Source organism: Engraulis encrasicolus, chromosome 13, assembly GCF_034702125.1.
Source record: "Engraulis encrasicolus isolate BLACKSEA-1 chromosome 13, IST_EnEncr_1.0, whole genome shotgun sequence".
Classification (NCBI taxonomy): domain Eukaryota; kingdom Metazoa; phylum Chordata; class Actinopteri; order Clupeiformes; family Engraulidae; genus Engraulis; species Engraulis encrasicolus.
Genome location: NC_085869.1, coordinates 48,182,042 through 48,200,434, shown reverse-complemented (window position 1 = coordinate 48,200,434; position 18,393 = coordinate 48,182,042). Strand labels below are relative to the sequence as shown.

General features: G+C 42.6%; 1 protein-coding gene across 7 annotated transcripts in view; it reads left to right on the top strand.

Moving 5' to 3' along the window:
• The first annotated feature begins 3,719 nt into the window (after nt 1–3,719).
• satb2 (SATB homeobox 2) overlaps nt 3,720–18,393 on the top strand; it is a 78,286-nt gene continuing 63,612 nt past the window's right edge. For 6 of the 7 annotated variants that reach the window (XM_063214122.1, XM_063214121.1, XM_063214124.1 and 3 more), the window contains exon 1: nt 3,720–4,339. The gene's annotated coding sequence lies outside the window, so the exon portion shown is untranslated. The remainder of the gene's footprint in view (nt 4,340–18,393) is intronic. The other variant, XM_063214125.1, reaches the window with a different exon arrangement.

Here is an 18,393-nt window from a genome sequence, read left to right as displayed (position 1 = left end):
CGAGGGCACGGGGTCTCCAACCGGTGTTCAATAATTCAAGAATACCAAACCGCCAAAGAGGGTCCTCAAATTGCAATACGAGACTCACCGTGCGCCCCCCACATGCATAGGATTTGTATCTAGGCCCTCAGTCATAGATTTAAAAAAAACCCACTAAATGTAATTGTCACATTTAAATAACTTCCAGAAGTCAATGCGACTGAACTTGTAAATAATATAAAATTGTATTTATAGATTAAAATGCGCGTCAGTCAATTGTTCATCCGTTGCAGTGTAAATAGTTGTCATTTTCAAACAATTAGTGTTGTGTTGCCTTCTCTGACGCTCCTCGTGGCTAATAGCCTACCTATCCCGAGATGAACGGTGATGTTCATGTTCAAATAATATGGGTGTTACTCGAGTTAAGACGATCCCCTGGATCCCCGAGAATGATCCAAACTGATTTCTTCCATTCGTCATTCATGCCTTCAGCTTTCCTTCAAAGACCACTGTTGTTTCCTGTGGGACGGTAAAGCTACCTGAATGATGAATGAATGAATGATTACTTCATGTTCAGTGTACTAAAATAACGATCAACACGTTCCTCACAGGTAGCCCATCGACTTCCCAATGTTTTCCCGGTGCGTAATAATGGTAATAATGTTGTTAATATTCTTACAAAATAATTATCACCTGCGTTGACATGTCAGGCTCATCTTGGATCTAATGATACGCAAAGTAACGCAAATGACAACAGGCTAATTGGTTTCAGAAACAGACCTCTGTGGAAGGACTTTCTCTGGAAAAGTAGAATATGGTTTGCGCGGGCGCTGTGGAAGAAAATAACTTGAATTATCAATAATGTGTTGTCTGAGCTAAACGCCAAACCTCTATTGGAAACCCGTCTATCATTTCATATTCATTGCAGGTTCTGCCTGCATGTCCCTATTTCGCATTGATGGCCACGGCGTGATTGACGCAGCCTCTTGCAATTTGGGAATCCCAGCATGACAAAAAAAAAACCCCGCAAATCTACTTGTCACTGGATAGCGACAAAGGCGTACTTATTCTAGTATAATTTATTTTACTTAAATTACTTTAAAATATACACAACTAAATTACTTTTGATTCCCAAATCAGTAATGACAAGAAAAATGTTTAGGCCATTAGCCTAATAATTTTCCAGCAGTTTTTTTCCCAGCCATTTTGTCTGTAAGCCTTTACAGAATAGCCCATTATTATGAATAATAATAATAATAATAATAATAATAATAATAATAATAATAATAATAATGATAATAATAATAGGGGTTAATGCCAATAACAACAAAAACATCAATAATTATAGTGCGTTGGAAACAAAGGACATATTTGATTTTGAATCATCTCCAAAAACGCATCATGTAGAAAGTCGCCTGTTACCGAGAAATGAAACAATATCCAATTGCGCTTCTCTACCCCTCTCCTTTGGTGGATAAAACGGGCAGCGCCCCTAATTTGCGTTTTGAGGGGCATAATTAAGCAACTGTAAAAGTCTTAGTTGGTGTTAGGAATTATACACGAGGTTCAGTGTTGCCACAGTCTGAACTTCGGCAGTTGTTAGCACATTTAAATGGTGCCATGGCAAACACAAATGTAACATTTTGACGTTTGGCACCTTAAAATACATTAGAAATTAAAGCTGTCAAGTTCAGCAAGAAGGACTTTAATGACCACCTTTCTCTGTCTTCTCTCTCTTTCTTTATTTCTTTCTCTCTCTCTCTCTCTCTCTCTCTCTCTCTCTCTCTCTCTCTCTCTCTCTCTCTCACACACACACACACACACACACACACACACACACACACACACACACACACAAAGTAGTAATGTGAAATTAATAGTCTTTAGATAATTCAGCTCACTTAAGTTTATCTGGTTCACTGGGAACAATGTTGTTGTCATTGTATAACAATAATGCTATATTTTATATTATAGACCTGCTTTAGCAAGAGCATTGTGGTTCTTCTTGTTCTCCGTCATCTTCATGCCACTGCACCAGCATCCCCGTCATTATCATGGAGCCATCACAGCATAGCCTACTGAGGAATGAGCTGGATGCCTCCAAGACGATACCCTTCATTACATGACTGTGCAACCGATTTCACATTGCCAACCAACAGCCAAGGCGGAGCTGTCAAAAGGGCTTCAGCTTTTAACATCCTCCAGCTAGAACTAAGCTGGGTGAGTTTTCTATGCAAACTCTCGCATGAACTTTAAATAATGGTGATGGTATCGATGACTACAGGGCAGCCATACACATATAAACCAATTAAAAACGTGCTACCAAACACACCAAGTCGTTTGGAAACCAGCGATAGAAATCTGTCCGGCTGCAGTTTGCCTTTTTTGAGCTAAAGTCGGAGTCTTGTCCGTTTTCCCACACTATTTAAGTCGCCTCTTTAATTCATTCTGACAGATGTTTCTTCGATGGCCTCTTGGCCATTGCGCGTTATTGCGCAACGTTGTATGGAACAGAAAATCTACAAGCTTTGCCAACTTTTGACATTTGAAAAGATTATCGCCTGATGCAGTGGCACCGCGCACAGCACTGAGAGAGAGAGAGAGAGAGAGAGAGAGAGAGAGAGAGAGAGAGAGAGAGAGAGAGAGAGAGAGAGAGAGAGAGAGATGAAGAGAGGAAGAGGAAGGGTCAAACCCAACAGACCTCATCGCACCTGCCAGCAAATGGCACTTTGGTTACCACAATTGCGCATTTCGGCCCAGAAGAACTCCATGCTACCGCCTTATATACCCCATCTTAAAGTTATATTTGATTATTATCAGAATTCCCGAGTCTGCACGTACATTGTTGGTATACATCCTCACGCTCACTCATTGTTATAGCCTATGTGGTTGTGATGCGTAAAGGATTAGTGGAGAAACCATGGCCAAAAAACGATCCATGTAATTGGAGCGCACAAGAAGCGACCATTCTTGCTCCGCAGCTTTCGATAATTGCTGCAAGCAATACATGAGGTTAGGACCGTGTTCGGACGGCTACGCAAAGTACTGCACAGCACACAGCATTTTACATATTCAAATTAATGAGAGCTTTCGTGCTGTTGCAGTCCAGCCGCCAAAGGCAACGGCGAGGGAATTTCTGGCTGAACTGTTTGCATTATTTATTAAAGGCAGTGACATCTGTTCATCAAGAATGTGGTTTATTATTAACCTATTTCACCTGACAGTGCATTTGCATTATATTTACACAGTGCATCTAATAAGGAAAGAAGCAAGTGGGAACGACTCATTGTATCCGTGGGTTATTACTCATTAACATGGCTGTGTATGCTGAGTAATCAAAATAAGACTTGCACAAGATCTTATCGAATGGCACTGAATAACTTTTCCTCAGATTAGGCTTTTAGTCGTAGGAGTTTTCATATAGCGCAAGCGAGTTTGGGGACGTTTGCTTCCCTCTTTCCGTAGGTCTCTCGCCAGGGCAGGCTTACAGTACTTGACTGTGTACAATTTGCTAAAGTGAATTGTAGTTAGACCAACAGCGAAGTCGAAAAGGTAGCCTGGTCTAGACCGACGTGGTCACGGGCTGATCCACAAGGTAGCCTGTTTGAATGAAAAAGACGATATTCAGATAACAAATGATCATGTTTGACGCCCCCTCCCTCTCACGTATCCACGAGCGTCTCCCGCCCCCTTCCTTTGCCTCTCGCGCCCTCTCTCGTGAGCTCTCTGTCAGTCAGCTTTGCTTTGGCAGGGAAACGATTGAAAGTGACACGGAATGATTGTTCTGTTCGGAAGAACGATATTTTTTAGTCGTTAGAGATACAAACTGCATGCATTACACGTGTCACCTCAACATTTTTCGTCTTCTTTCAGCATTGTGATTTGGCCGCTCCGTCATCGACGGACAGTTAGGCGTGTATATCAGATGCTTTATCCTTGTTCCAGTTGGTGACGCTTCGAGTAGACTACCCGGACAACACTGTGCTGTAACGGACCAGTTAAATGTAACGATACTGCGGAGAAAGAGCAATCATCTGCCAATAAGTGTGAATACGTGTACCTCGCGAGACAAAAAGTCCTTCTTGGCGCGCTCTCTCTTTCTCTCACTCGCTTTCTAACACCACCCTCAGATATTATCAGAGACACATGCTGTCTGTCCTCTACTATCTCCATTCTTTCGGACGCGCTCTCTCACCCAGGCTCTTCCTCAGCGCCTTGTTCTCAGAAGTGGCAGCAAGCGTCAGTCAGCCGATTTGAGCCTGCCGCGGAGCAGCACGAGCCCCAGCCCTGGATTCAATACTTTTGATCAATGGACAGAGTCCTCTCAACGGCCAGTCGAGGTACAGGCACGCCGTAAACAGTAAGTTTCCTTTAGTTTCTTCTGGTCTCCCACCCACACATCCATGGCGAAAAGTTTCTCTCCTTCAACATTCAATAGACATACAGACAGACATCTTCTGGTGGCATTGCGCACACTTAAATATCCACAAAATGTCCCGTTTCCATGGCCGTGGGATGCCATACGGTGGGATGAATTGCAACTCTAATGCAGCAATACTATTGATGAATGGTACACCGAGATCAGGTAGGAGTGAAACAGGCTAATGTGTCTTGACCCTATGGTGTATGGCAATTTGTGAACGCTCCAATCAAAACCAATACAAATAGCCAATCTATTAAATTGATTCAGATGAGTAGGCCTATTTGTTTTTGGATTGTTATTCTTTCATGCAACGGGGAATGCGGTTGCTATATATTTTCTGATGAATAAATCAGCAGCTTTGCAATTATCCTCATAGCTGACCTGGGCACAAAGTATTGGAATAGGCCATATGTGATAGCCTATATGCCTGGCAAGATGCTTTACCACAACTTGCACGCAAACAGAAGAACGACTATACATTAACTATAGCCTACATTAGTAGGCATATGGCCTAATAATAATAATAATAATAATAATAATAATAATACTGATGATGATAATAATAACAGCAATAAATATGCCTGTATTAATTACGACATTAATTGCAAGTCATTAGGCTAATTAGGATTTCTCAATCTGTTGAATTATTATTCCATGAGGCTAGCCTGCTTGTTATTGTGAGGTCAGTGATGTTGTACCATTGTGCGAAACCTTTTTTTGATTGTTTTAAAGCAAATCACCAAACAAACTCCCATTTTGGTTTCCTATAATAGAAGAAAAAGGTAAAATTAAAAACACCAAATGTCAGCGTCCACTGCCTCAGATTTGACATCCATTTATTTACTTATTTTTAATTATCCATACAAACCTGTCCGAAAAGTGCAAGGGCAACTTGATTGCAAGGGTATCATTGATTTCATAAGCCACATATCCGCTGAATTTCATTAGTTTCCACCCAATACGCAGTTGACTTCACCTGGCCAGAGCTGCGCCTTAGGTGATGCCTTATTTTGATCTTTTTTGCCGCACGTTTTGGAGCACTTTGTAAATACACTCCTCTGTTTGTCATTGCTTTTGTCCTTTTAACCAACTAGTCAACACTAGACGCCACTAATATGGCCACCTCAGCAATAGTTTGTATTTACATTCTGTCAGCTGCAGTTTGTGCACGTTGACGCCGAACATTTCGGCCTCCAAAGCCAGTGAGGCCTTTTCTGCCGCCTCTGTCAGTCAGTGTTCCACGACGAGCTGTATGCTGTGATAGGCCCTTGTGTTTACTTTTTAAAGTTTGCGGGACCCAACAGACGATCGTCTTGTTTTCTTTTCAGTTTCCTTAAGACTGCCCCATGCTACTTTTTGGCACGTCTCTCTCTCTCTCTCTCTCTCTCTCTCTCTCTCTCTCTCTCTCTCTCTCTCTCTCTCTCTCTCTCTCTCTCTCTATTATGCACATGCATGTGCATAGGCGCTATATGTTTTTGTTAGTTGTGAAACTGTAATGACTGTGACCTATTAGTGCGCGCAGTTTAATGACTGTCCCATGCAGCCTCAAACTAAGTGTCACTGATTTGTAAGAGATTAAACATTTCACCTTTGGTTGCAACACCTGGAAGAGGGCGAATGCTACACGAAATGTGCCCATCTTTTCGACCTGTTTTCTTTTCAATCAATTATTCATCATGAGTATTTCCAGTCTCCCAAGTCTCGGAGGACGAGTTAGGATTTAACTTCCCAGTTTGTTACCTGTCTTTAAACAGTCTAATTTTTTCAATCGTGGTATGAAGGTCTTTTAATTCAATTCAGTTGCTGTCACTGACAGTGGTAGCTGTCATTTAATCTAAGTGTTTAGGTTTGGGTGGTGGGCCCTAACCTTAAAAAAATTGTGATTAAATAACAATAATAATAGTAGTAGTAGTAGTAGTAGTAGTAGTAGTAGTAGTAGTAGTAGTAGTAGTAATAATAATAATAATAATAATTAAGAATTGTATTTGAAGATATGAGAATGAACGTATGTTTAGCTCTTGCCATAGTGATATATTGATTTGGTCTATAATTAGGCTTCAATTAGTTGTTTTATTTAATATTCTAGACGGCTAGTCTAACTCATAAAATAGGCTAACTGTCCTTGTGTGTGTCCAGGTGAACCAGTGTTTTGGTTTATGAATTTAATGGACCATAGCTCCATAGCGTAGATAATAACTTCCTAAGTGCAAGCGTAGGAATGATAATGATAATAATAATAATAATAAAAAATAAAATAAAAATAAAATAATAATAATAATAGTAATTGTAATTGTAATAATGATAATAAATTGAGTTAAAAAAGTTGCTCTCGAAGTCAACAACTTGCTTGAGGCTCAGAATTTGTAGCCTACATTGACAGTATGTGTCTGAAGTTAATAGCCTACACAAAAATACCAGACTTGATAGTGAAGACCTAATGCGCAATGGACAATCACCTCTCCATGTTACCTGAGTGAAAATGCATTAACATTTGAGGATATTATCCTACAGTTTTGGATTGTATAGTTTCGCCTTATCTAATATAATATTTGCCAGGGATGGCATGTCTATTGACGATCCTGCATAATATCACAAGACATAGGCCTACTATGTCAAATCCAAACTGGCATTAGGGCCTACCTAATGTTTTATTTTTGTTAGTGCGTTTTTTACCAGCTGAAAAATAATGACATTGGCGTCAGGTAAAGACTCGTGGTCTGGTGTTGCAGAACTGAGGGATGTGTGTGTTTGGAGAGAAGGCTAAATGAGAACATTATTGAAGTCATGACGTAGCCCCCCACAGCAAAAAGTTAAGATTAACTGAAGGAAAACGAGACCCAACCTTTGTCAAAAGTAATACTGAGGGCAGAAGATGTTGCGAAATACTACCAAGACATGGCCGGGTTTCTTCCTATAAGAACCCAAACTCCCAAGTAAATACATAGTCTAAATTAAAAAAGGAAAAACATATGTCCCGTTCACATGATTTGGTATTATGTTACATGTGAGATTTTTCCCTTTTAGTTCAGGCTTCAGTTTGTGTATACAATAAAGGTTTACAGAAGTTAATTGCATTTGAGTTGCTATAGTAAAAGTGTTCTTGAAAGCGGGATGCTGGTTGTTTTGTTGCCATCACAGAGTGGACTGAGATTCCTTTTACCCTTATATGAAATATGTCACCACTGAGGGCTTTAAAGTAACATTAATGTGCCCATTATTCATTTGCGCAGACTTGGCACAACTTAACATAACGCTTCGTGCCAAGCTGAAAAGTAAAACGAATTCGTTTCAGCAAAGAGACAGAGAGGGGGAGAGAGAATCCGCTCCCTGTTACACATTCAACTTCATATTTAGATTTGGCATCTTGGTGTGTCTTCTCAGGATTTCTGTGGAATTGATCTTGCGCTCACAGGAGCATAACAAAATAGATAAAATCCCGTCATTATTCACGGTGCCTTTTTTCGGCTACTCGCATTTCGGCTGGCATTCCCGCGCATAAACCGTGCGCTCCTCTGGAAGTCTGCATTTAACTGTCGTTGACCCAAAGTTAACCAGACTGTCTCCGCAAAGTTGCTACACCGCTGTATTCAATTATCTCGGATATCTCAGGCCATGTTGAGTCGGTCTGAAAAGCCGAGGAAACGGTTCAGTTCCACACTCTAAGCTGCCCATGGTTTGGCACCTACAACACATTATGTAGGCTATGTGTGTGTCAGAGGGGGAAAAATTCCAAATTCAACGATGCACTGAAGCACTTGAAGTTGAAAGACTTGAAACAGTATATAGCCTACTATTAATATTAACCTTCAAAATTCACAAAACACACTCTTACTGATTTCACTGCGTAGCTGTGTAGGCCTACACTATGAACTCAAAACGATCAACTATTATTCCCCTGTTGCTATTGTGTGTCTTCTGAAAGAATTTTAATTATGAATCCCCCAGAGCCACAATTTAGGCCAAAGATCAACAGAGGTTTCAAAAACTTGTTTATGTCATACTCCCTCCAGTAATTATACTCCTCTCCTCCCCCTCCTCTCCTCTCTTCTCTTCTCTTTATGTCTCTTGCTTTCTTCTCTTCCACCTCTATTTCTTTCCTACTCTGTGTTTTTCTGCTTTGCCTTGTTTTTCCCCAGAAAGTAAGACCTATCTATCTCTGCCTTGGGGTTATGGGTGTGTCTTTGTCCGCCTTCAGAAAATAGACAAACTTCTGTGAAGTCTTGGTCTAAATTTCCTTAAATAAAATCAATGAATATGTAATTGGTGGTTATCAGAGACATCTTTTCTGGTGGAAATATGGCTCCTTAAATTTAGAGATGAGCTTTAATGTCACGCTTATTATCAATCTGTTTTACTTTGATTTAATTTGAGATGATGTTTAAAAAAGTCCTTAGGTTACCTTTAGGCATAAAAAATAATCAGATGGATCCAATACACTTTAGTGAAGACAACAGAGATGCTGGTAGAAAAAGAGAAGAGAGAGAGAGAGAGAGAGAGAGAGAGAGAGAGAGAGAGAGAGAGAGAGAGAGAGAGAGAGAGAGATGAAACTTGAGCAAGGTAGTGGCAAAGACAGGGACAGAGAGAGGGCACTCTAATGCAACTCTGGTTTTGACTAACGTCACAATATAAAAGCAGAAAAAAACAAACAAAAGCACGGAAGAATTGTCTTTGGGCAGATGTGTGTGTGTGTGTCGTGTATGTGTGTGTGTGTGTGTGTGTCTGTGTAGAGAGCTGAATGTCTTTTGCGCCCATTATTTTGTCTGCAAACCAAATGTGTCTACATTTGATTTGCTACACACACCAAGCCTGCGTTGTGTCACCTCTCCTCCCCCTTGTAGTGTATCTTCATCTCTGTACTGTACTGTACTGTACAGCGCATAAGCTGAAGTTTGCCACACACGCTGTATTGAATCAATCTCTTGTTGTTGTTGTGGCGGTGGTGTGGAGCCCAGTGTAACACACAACAGTGCAGCTGTGAGGGGAACTGCCTGCAGCGGACCCAAACTCATGCCAAAGGGACCTCCACCCCAATCACGTTCACAGCCTATATTATCTCGCCGAGAACCCCGTATTTGCATCACTATGTATGTACACGGCATGCATGTTAGCGTGTTTTGTTAGTGTGTGCCTGTGTGTGTGTGTGTGTGTGTGTGTGTGCGCGTGTGTGCGCATGTGTGTGTGTATGTCAGTATGCGTTTTACGGGGCTGTTTGGTTGAGCTTGGCTTCCATGTGTGTCAACTGGGAGAGCCGTCCCTGTGAGTCAGTGTGTGGTCTTTGGGAAGTGTCAGAGCACTAAGCATGTGCTGTGGTTAGCCCGTGTGTGTGTGCGTGCGTGTGTGTGTGTGTGTGTGAGAGAGAGAGAGAGAGAGAGAGATAGAGAGATAGAGAGAGCGAGAGAGAGCGCACACGTTTGTGTGCAAGCATGTGTGTTAAATACACACATGTGCATGAACTTGTGTGTAGTGTGTGTGTGTGTGTGTGTGTGTGTGTGTGTGTGTGTGTGTGTGTGTGTGTGTGTGTGTGTGTGTGTGTGTGTGTGTGTGTGTGTGTGTGTGTGTGTGTGTAAGCATGTGCGTCTTTAGTGGTATGCTTGAATGTGTGTGTGTCTGTGTGTCTGCACATGCATCTGCATATGTGCGTACATGTGTGTGTGTGGGTGGGTGTGTTTGTGTACGTTTTTGTGTGCGTGTGCATGCGTGTGTATAAGTGTATGTGTCTGTTTGCATATGTGTGTTTATGTGCATACATATGGATGTGTGTGTGTGTGTGTGTGTGTGTGTGTGTGTGTGTGTGTGTGTGTGTGTGTGTGTGTGTGTGCGCGCGCGCATGTCTGTGTGTGTGAGTGCATGTGTGTGTATGTGCATACATATGCATGTGTATGTGCCACGCATGTGTGTGTGTGTGTGTGTGTGTGTGTGTGTGTGTGTGTGTGTGTGTGAGGCAGCGTAATAAAGGCCTGCTGTGAACTCTTTATCTTATTATCAAATGTGATGTTTATGAGTGAAGCCAAACGTGTTCTCCAGAAGGCCCGGGGCCTCCTCCGCCTGTCCCCACCTCCGCCTCACTGTCACTCAGCCACACTGTACGCAGCATGTGCCCCCCGGCTCCAGCCCTGGCTCCGGCTCTTCTTCCCTGTGTGTGTGTGTGTGTGTGTGTGTGTGTGTGTGTGTGTGTGTGTGTGTGTGTGTGTGTGTGTCTTTCTCTCCTGTGTGTGTGTGTGTCTTTCTCTCCCGTGTGTGTGCGCGTGCGTTTTGTTTGAGTCTTTCAGTACACCCTTTGTCTCTTATTCCCTCCCACAAACGCACGCACGCATGCACGCACACACGCACACACGCACGCACGCACGCACGCAAGCACGCGCACACACACACACACAGAGCTCTCTCTCTCTCTCATTGACCTATATTGCTCTCTTCTCTGATCTCTCATTTTCATATATTGTATATGCAGTTGCGCTTGCCATATTATATACCCCAAGTTGTAAAATCAAATTATATGCAAATAAAATGTATCATGGTGGAATACTATGTATATCGTATTGTACATTGACATAGTGTGTATGTGTGTGTGTGTGTGTGCGTGCGTGTGAGTGTGTCTGTATTGTATTTGTTTGTTTAGCATGCATATTTGAGTTATGACTATAAAACTGATTTTTTGAAGTAATGAATCAAATAAATGAACCCCCCCCCCATTTACTACCAAAAAGTAGAAGTATCAAAATATGTAATAACCTGACCGAACTGTGCTCACTGCACAATACAAAATTGCAGTCAAAATAATATTTGAAACAATTTTTTTTCTGTTGTATAGTAACCCACATATGTGCAATGTGTTGTCTCTGTATTGGAATTGACACTGAAGACCAACAGACACTATCACTTTCAGTGTCGTCTGCTGGTAGTGTGGCCTTCGCCATTGGCTGACTTAGTTATGCATTGGCCCTGGCCCTCTCTCTCTCTCTCTCTCTCTCTCTCTCTCTCTCTCTCTCTCTCTCTCTCTCTCTCTCTCTCTCTCTCTCTCTCTCTCTCTCTCTCTGCCGGCTCTCGTCCCCATATCAGCCTTTATTAGCGCGTGTTGTGCAGGGGCGCCTGTGTGTGTGTCTGTGTGTGTGTGTGTGTGTGTGTGTGTGTGTGTGTGTGTGTGTGTGTGTGTGTGTGTGTGTGTGTGTGTGTGTGTGTGTCAGGGCTTTAATGGCGCCTGTCGTAAATGAGTGTTTAACACGCAACCCTTCGTCCTGCTCATCTGCCCCCGGCGTCGGCCATAAATGTCCGAGAGCATTGTCTGCGGCGCAGCGGCTGCTATCTCATGCCGGCTCTGCCGTTTGCATACATTTGACTTGAGTATAAGCTTAGCCGACCTAGCTAAGTAGCTCGCTATTGGTGTTACTGACTGAGAAGGGAGAGATGGAGGAGGAGTGCGGTGGGAGTGGAGGAGGTGAGCATGACTCTTGAACCGCTTCCTTAAAACTTAAAAAAATATATTTCTTTTGTCTTAGTTTTTTTGCTGTTTTTGTTGTTGTGGTTTGTTTGTGTTTTTGTTAGGTTGGACTTCTCATACTCAAAGTGGAACTGGCAGCAGTGGATATTGTGCGTGTGTTTTGTGCACTTAATTCATTTTTCCTTTTAGTATTCTATTATTGTGTATTCCTTTACATACATCTGTCTTTCTTCTGTTCTTTTCTCTCTGGAAAACGGTCTCTTTTATTTCTTTTTCCTCTTCACTATTTCATTTTCTCTGTCGTTCTGTACTGTTTCACTTCTTGCTGACATGTTCTAGATAGAAGATCACAGATACTCTTGACGAAAAGTGTTATTTACATAGCTATATTAAATTTACATTTGCGTAATATTGAATATTGCGTTTAAAAATAGTGATAGTGAAACAGATAGCTGGCCAGAGAGATGGGTAATAGATGAATGGATGAAGGATGGATAGCTGGGTGGGTAATCAGATAAAGAGGACAAGATAACTTGTTAGATGACCTATGGGCCAGATATAGATGTGCACAGGAAATGTTTGATAGTGCCTGCCTTGTCCATCCATCTATCGCGTTATCTATCTGTATCTGTCTATCTATCTATTTATCTATCTGTATCTATCTATCCATCTATTCATCAATCTATCTATCTATAGCTATATATCTCTGTGTAGATTATAAATGATAAGCGAGAAGTGAAACAATCAGGAGTCAGAGAGAGAAACAAAGGGAGAGAAAGCCACACAGAGATAGGAAGAGGTAGAAGAGAGAGAGAGAGAGAGAGAGAGAGAGAGAGAGAGAGAGAGAGAGAGAGAGAGAGAGAGAGAGAGAGAGAGAGAGAGAGAGAGAGAGAAATGTGGAGAAATGGAGAGAACGCGACAGAGATGGGGATAGGCAGAAAAAATAGGGAGGCAGAAAGTGACAGAAACAGCGAGAGAGAAATAAAGAGAGACAGAAAGTGAAAGATAGAGAGAGACAGAAAGTGTGTCCAGAGCAGTTGCTCTCTGTGGTGCCGTAGTGTAGTGTGGCAGAGTTGGGTAGTGTAGGTGTAGTGTGTGTGTGGTATAGTGTAGTATGGTGCAGTGTAATGTAGTGTGTGTGTGTTTGTGTGTGTGTGTGTGTGTGTGTGTGTGTAGTGTGGTGTAGTGTAGTGCGGTGTAATGTAGTGTGTGCGTGTGTGTGTAGCGTGGTGTAGTGTAGTGTGTGGTGCAGTGTAGTGTGTAGCGTGGTTTAGTGTAGTGTAGTGTGGTGTGGTGCAGTGTAATGTGGTGCGTGTGTGTGTTGTGTTGTATTGTGGTGTAGTATAGTATTCTGCGGTGTAATGTAGTGTTTTGTGTGTAGTGTGGTGTAGTGTAGTGTGTGCGTTTAGTGTGGTGTAGTGTAGTGTGGTTCGGTGTAATGTAGTGTGTGTTTGTGTGTGTGTGCGTAGTGTAGTGTAGTGTAGTGTGGTGCAGTGTAATGTTGTGTGTGTGTGTGTAGTGTGGTGTAGTGTAGTGTAGTGTGGTACGGTGTAAGTGTGTGTGTGTGTGTGTGTGTGTGTGTGTGTGTGTGTGTGTGTGTGTGTGTGTGTGTGTGTGTGTGTGTGTGTGTGTGTGTGTGTGTGTGTGTGTGTGTGTGTAGAGTAGTGTGGTGTGGTGTGGTGTAGTGTAGGTGTAATGTAGTGTGTGTGTGTGCATGTATGTGTGTAGTGTGGTGCAGTGTAATGTTGTGTAGTGTGGTGTAATGTAGTATGAGTGTGTATGTGTGTAGTGTGGTGCGGTGTAATGTAGTGTAGTGTAGTGTGGTTCGGTGTAATGTAGTTTGTGTGTGTGTGTGTGTGTTTGTAGCGTAGTGTAGCGTAGTGTAGTGTAGTGTGGTGCGGTCACAGTCCTGTGGAAAGTGTGGTCTCTGAGGACTGCAGGGCTGTCCCGCGGCCTGCTCTGGACTAGCTCAGGCTAGGCTAATCATAACACTCCGCACCAAAGACTTTGATTGTAGAGGCTGCTCGCGCTGCGGGCCGTGATGGAGTGGGGGACCATTCTGTTTGGCTCACGTGTGGCGCGATATCGCAGATATTACACAGTCGACCCTCTGTTCCCCTACTCCCCACTCTCCAGTGCACCATTCTTACATCAACAACTCGCATGGTTTGAGATTTTTTTTCTTCTGTCGTTTCGCTTTGATTTCATGTTTTTCACCCCCCCCCCCCAAAAGAAGGTTGTTTAGGTGTGTGTGTGTGTGTGTGTGTGTGTGTGTGTGTGTGTGTGTGTGTGTGTGTGTGTGTGTGTGTGTGTGTGTGTGTGTGTGTGTGTGTGATCAACAGGCTCGTGTGTAGTAGTGTGAGTAGTTTATTGGCACCTTGTATTGTCCCAGGTTGTTGACGTTACGTGAGTTGTCCCGTCCCCTGTTGTTGCACAGCACAGCACAGGGCGGAGGTCTGTTTGCAATTCTGATGGTACGGCAGTTATGACACAATCAACAGAGCGCCCTTTCATTTACTGTGGCTCATCCTAATAGTCCTGAGTCATTTTCTCATATTAAAACTGTTGATAGGCCGACGCGTTATCTATCTCCCCGTTTGCTGGATTCCCAGTCCGCTCCTTTCCGCAGTCGTGCGTCCAATTACAGGGGCCATTATCGGAACCTGATAACCTCCTACTACTAGTTTTATCAGCGTCGTCAAATGCGTTGGTCTGATATCAAGCTGTTAAAACCGATAGCCTTTAAGTACGACCAATAAATTTTGCACAAGTCAATGGCTGTATCCAGGTGCTGGTTGCACAACACAGGGCTCCTTATTTTTTTATAGTGGCACGCATTCATGCTGAAATCAACAGAAGAGCGCTAATTACGCATCAATGTCAATAGAAAATTATGGGGTTTGGTCCTCAGATGGGTTGAGTCACACAGGGGGAGATATAATGCATCATTTTTGTATATGAGCACATGTGAGAATAATCTAAAAAGTGTGATTGTGGGCCCTGCCTTTTAGCTGGTGGGTGACTCAGTTTTCGCAAGCAGCAATTGCGGAACGTGGAAGTCTTTGAAATTAGATATCTCCACTTGAAAGATGATGCCCAAAATGAAAAAGATGATGATTGCCGGTACAGAGTGCCAAGTTATTTTATCCAGGTCCAAACCACAATACTCTCAAATAGCCTTTTGTCTCCCTACATAATTTGCATCTGATGTCATTTGTCCATTAATCCAATTGGTTGGCAGTGCTTAGGTCTTCTTCCAAATGTCCATCAACGACCGAGATTGATGTTCCCCCACATTTTTGAGAGACACTAGTTGTGAAGAGCATTTACAATTTAGCTAATTGTTTCAGATGCTTTTGATTATTGTTTGCACTTGTTGCCTGTTGTGCTATCTGGAGTGTCACTGAGGACAGCTAGCGAGAGCACTGAATGTGGGAATACTTTATTTATCAGTGTGCACATATTCACTTGATTTGTCCACATGATGAAGTCCTGACATTTTTTTAACACGTAAGAAGTTCTGCGACTGGCTTCACAATTAGTTCAAGGACAAACAAAGGTTGTCCAGATGTTGGATCGCTTCATAGCAGTGACGAGAAAAGGATGTCAAATATTTTTTTGCAACCAGAGGAACAGTAATCATTCAAAGCTTACTGTTCACTTTCCCATGGCAACCACCATCTCCAACCAAAAAAAAAATATTGATGAGAAAAGCCATGACCAAACAAATGTGACAAATAAACACGTTTCTAATCAATGACGTGTATTTGATTTTAATGATCTGTTTACATTTGTTTGAATAATAACTTTTAAGTAGTGGGGCCGGTCGCCAATCTTCCTCCAATGCTAAAATGTCAAGATGGATCTGGAGTAGATTGAGTATTAGTAACCCATGTGTCTTTAAGATTCTCTTTGGAAAAGGACTCCATTGGCATCATTTCACATGTACAAATTCAATTTGATGCAGCTTATCTGGTTGCTGTACACATAAATAAACACAACATAGCCCACGGCTTTGATATTATAAACACATAACACATTCAGCATGCACTGAAATGTTTTTCAGAACCACACTTGACACAACTGCAAAACTAAGACATTTTTTCCTACCCCCTTAATGCTGACAAAATGTTTTGCAGATTCTCTAAAGGATGTCCAATATGTCTCCAGTGACAGTGATCTCTTCCTTAACCGACAGCTTTTCACCTTATTCACAAATGCAACAAAATACCTTACAACAAATATAATCTCTTTTTACATACACATACATACATATTTCAAACATGTACATAGTTTCTGTTGTTAATTTAGCAAATATTTCTGTTGGGAGGATGACACCAGCGAATAGCAAAAACATCTGCTTTTTGTTATTTGCAGACATGCTACGCAAAGTATTGAATAGCACTGTAAGCAGATTGTTTGTTCTTATCAACCTGATGACAGTGTGTCCGCAATGATTGTGCATATAAGTAGTGTACTTGGACATCCTAATATTAACTTGATGTAATTACTGTAAGTGTACCAGACATGATTACAGCAGTGCATGCTGTACACTGTCACAGAGCTATGCATCGCAAGACAGGGTTTTTTTTTTTTTGCAAGTATGATGACTGAAAACAACAACTTGAAGTAATTATTTGAAAATGTGGGGCATGCTTTACTCTGGAAAAAATATGCCCAGCAGTGGTGGTACACACACTCACACACAACTAGTGATGCAGCAGAGAACTCCCCAAAATGGGCCAGACTTTTGCCAGTGTGATTGTGCGCCAGCATGTGTGTTTATGTGGGCATGTGTCTGTCTATGTTTATACGGGTTTGGTGTGTGTGTGTGTGTGTGTGCGTGTGTGTGTGTGTGTGTGTGTGTGTGTGTGTGTGTGTGTGTGTGTGTGTGTGTGTGTGTGTGTGTGTGTGTGTGTGTGTGTGTGTGTGTGTGTGTGCGCGTGCGCGTGTGTGCGCGTGTGTGCACACGCGCGTGTGTGTGTGTTGTATGTTTGTTTGTATATGTCTGAGCGTGTGTGTGTGTGTGTGTGTGTGTGTGTGTGTTGTATGTTTGTTTGCATGTGTCTGAGCATGTTTGTGTGTGTGTGTATGTTGTGCGTGCGCATGCTCACATGCGTGTGTTTTTGTGTGTTTTTGTGTGTGTGTGTGTGTGTGTGTGTGTGTGTGTGTGTGTGTGTGTGTGTGTGTGTGTGTGTGTGTGTGTGTGTGTGTGTGTGTGTGTGTGTGTATGGATTAGGCGACTGTAAGAGGGGTATATTGCAGGAACTAGTTTTATCTCCTCGCTCAAATATTTGCGGCTGGCTGGTGCTGATGGGACTGATAGAGCTGATGGGGGAGTGTGTGTGTGTGTGTGTGTGTGTGTGTGTGTGTGTGTGTGTGTGTGTGTGTGTGTGTGTGTGTGTGTGTGTGTGTGTGTGTGTGTGTGTGTGTGTGTGTGTGTGTGTGTGTTGGAGGGTGTAGGAGGATCGGAGAGAGGGTGGTGTGTGTGGTGTGTGTGGTGGGGGGGATTGGGGTGTAAGAGGAGAATGGGAGAGATGCTACGCGTGTGTGTGTGTGTGTGTGTGTGTGTGTGCGTGTGCGTGTGCGTGTGCGTGTGTGTGTGTGTTTGTGTGGGGTGGCATGGCAGCAGCCATTCATGGCACCATCAGAGAGCATCAGGTCAAGCCAGGACCTGCCCATACGAGGGACAAGAGGGGCAAGACAAACTCCCAATCAGATCTGAGAAAAGGGGAAGAAGCAGAGACAGGGAGAAAGATAGAGCGAAAAAAGTTTGAGAGAGAGGGAGAGAGAAAGAAAGAGAGAGAGGGAGAGAGAAAAGGGGAGAGGCAGATAGAGCAAGACAGTGATTGAGAGAAAGAAGGAGAGACAGATAGAGAGAAAAGATAAAGAGAAGCAGAGGAAGTGAGGAGAGAGAGACAGACAGTGAGGGAGAGAGGGAGAGAAGCGGGAGAAAGTCTTTTTTCAAACACTTTTTCTGGTACAATTTTTTGATTTTTCCCATGGCTTCTTGTTGTGTTCCCCTTCGTCTGACTCTTGCAATCTGTAGCTGTGACGTCACATTGCTTACTGTAATTTCAAGGGCATGTTTTTATTTAACTAATAACAGCATGTTTTTATTGAACTAATCAGTTAATCACGATCCGTTTCAAATGGAATTCCACAGCTCAACAGCAACAACAACACACGCACGCACGCACGCACACACACACACACACACACACACACACACACACACACACACACACACACACACACACACACACACACACACACACACACACACACACACACACACACACACACACACACACACACAGGGTGGTGGGGCACTTGTAACTGTTGCTAAAATGGTGCCCTGGAACTCATAATCTGTGATGGAAAAAAACAGCCACCCTCAGGAATCTCCGTAAACACTAAACAGCTTTTGGTGTCACCTAAGATGTCAGCTGCCACATAGCCGCCTTAAAGAAGCAACGAGTAAACAAAAATACTTTTTCTCTCTTTTTATTTTTTTCCTCCTTCTCCTTTGTCCCAAAAACAGCTGGTGAAC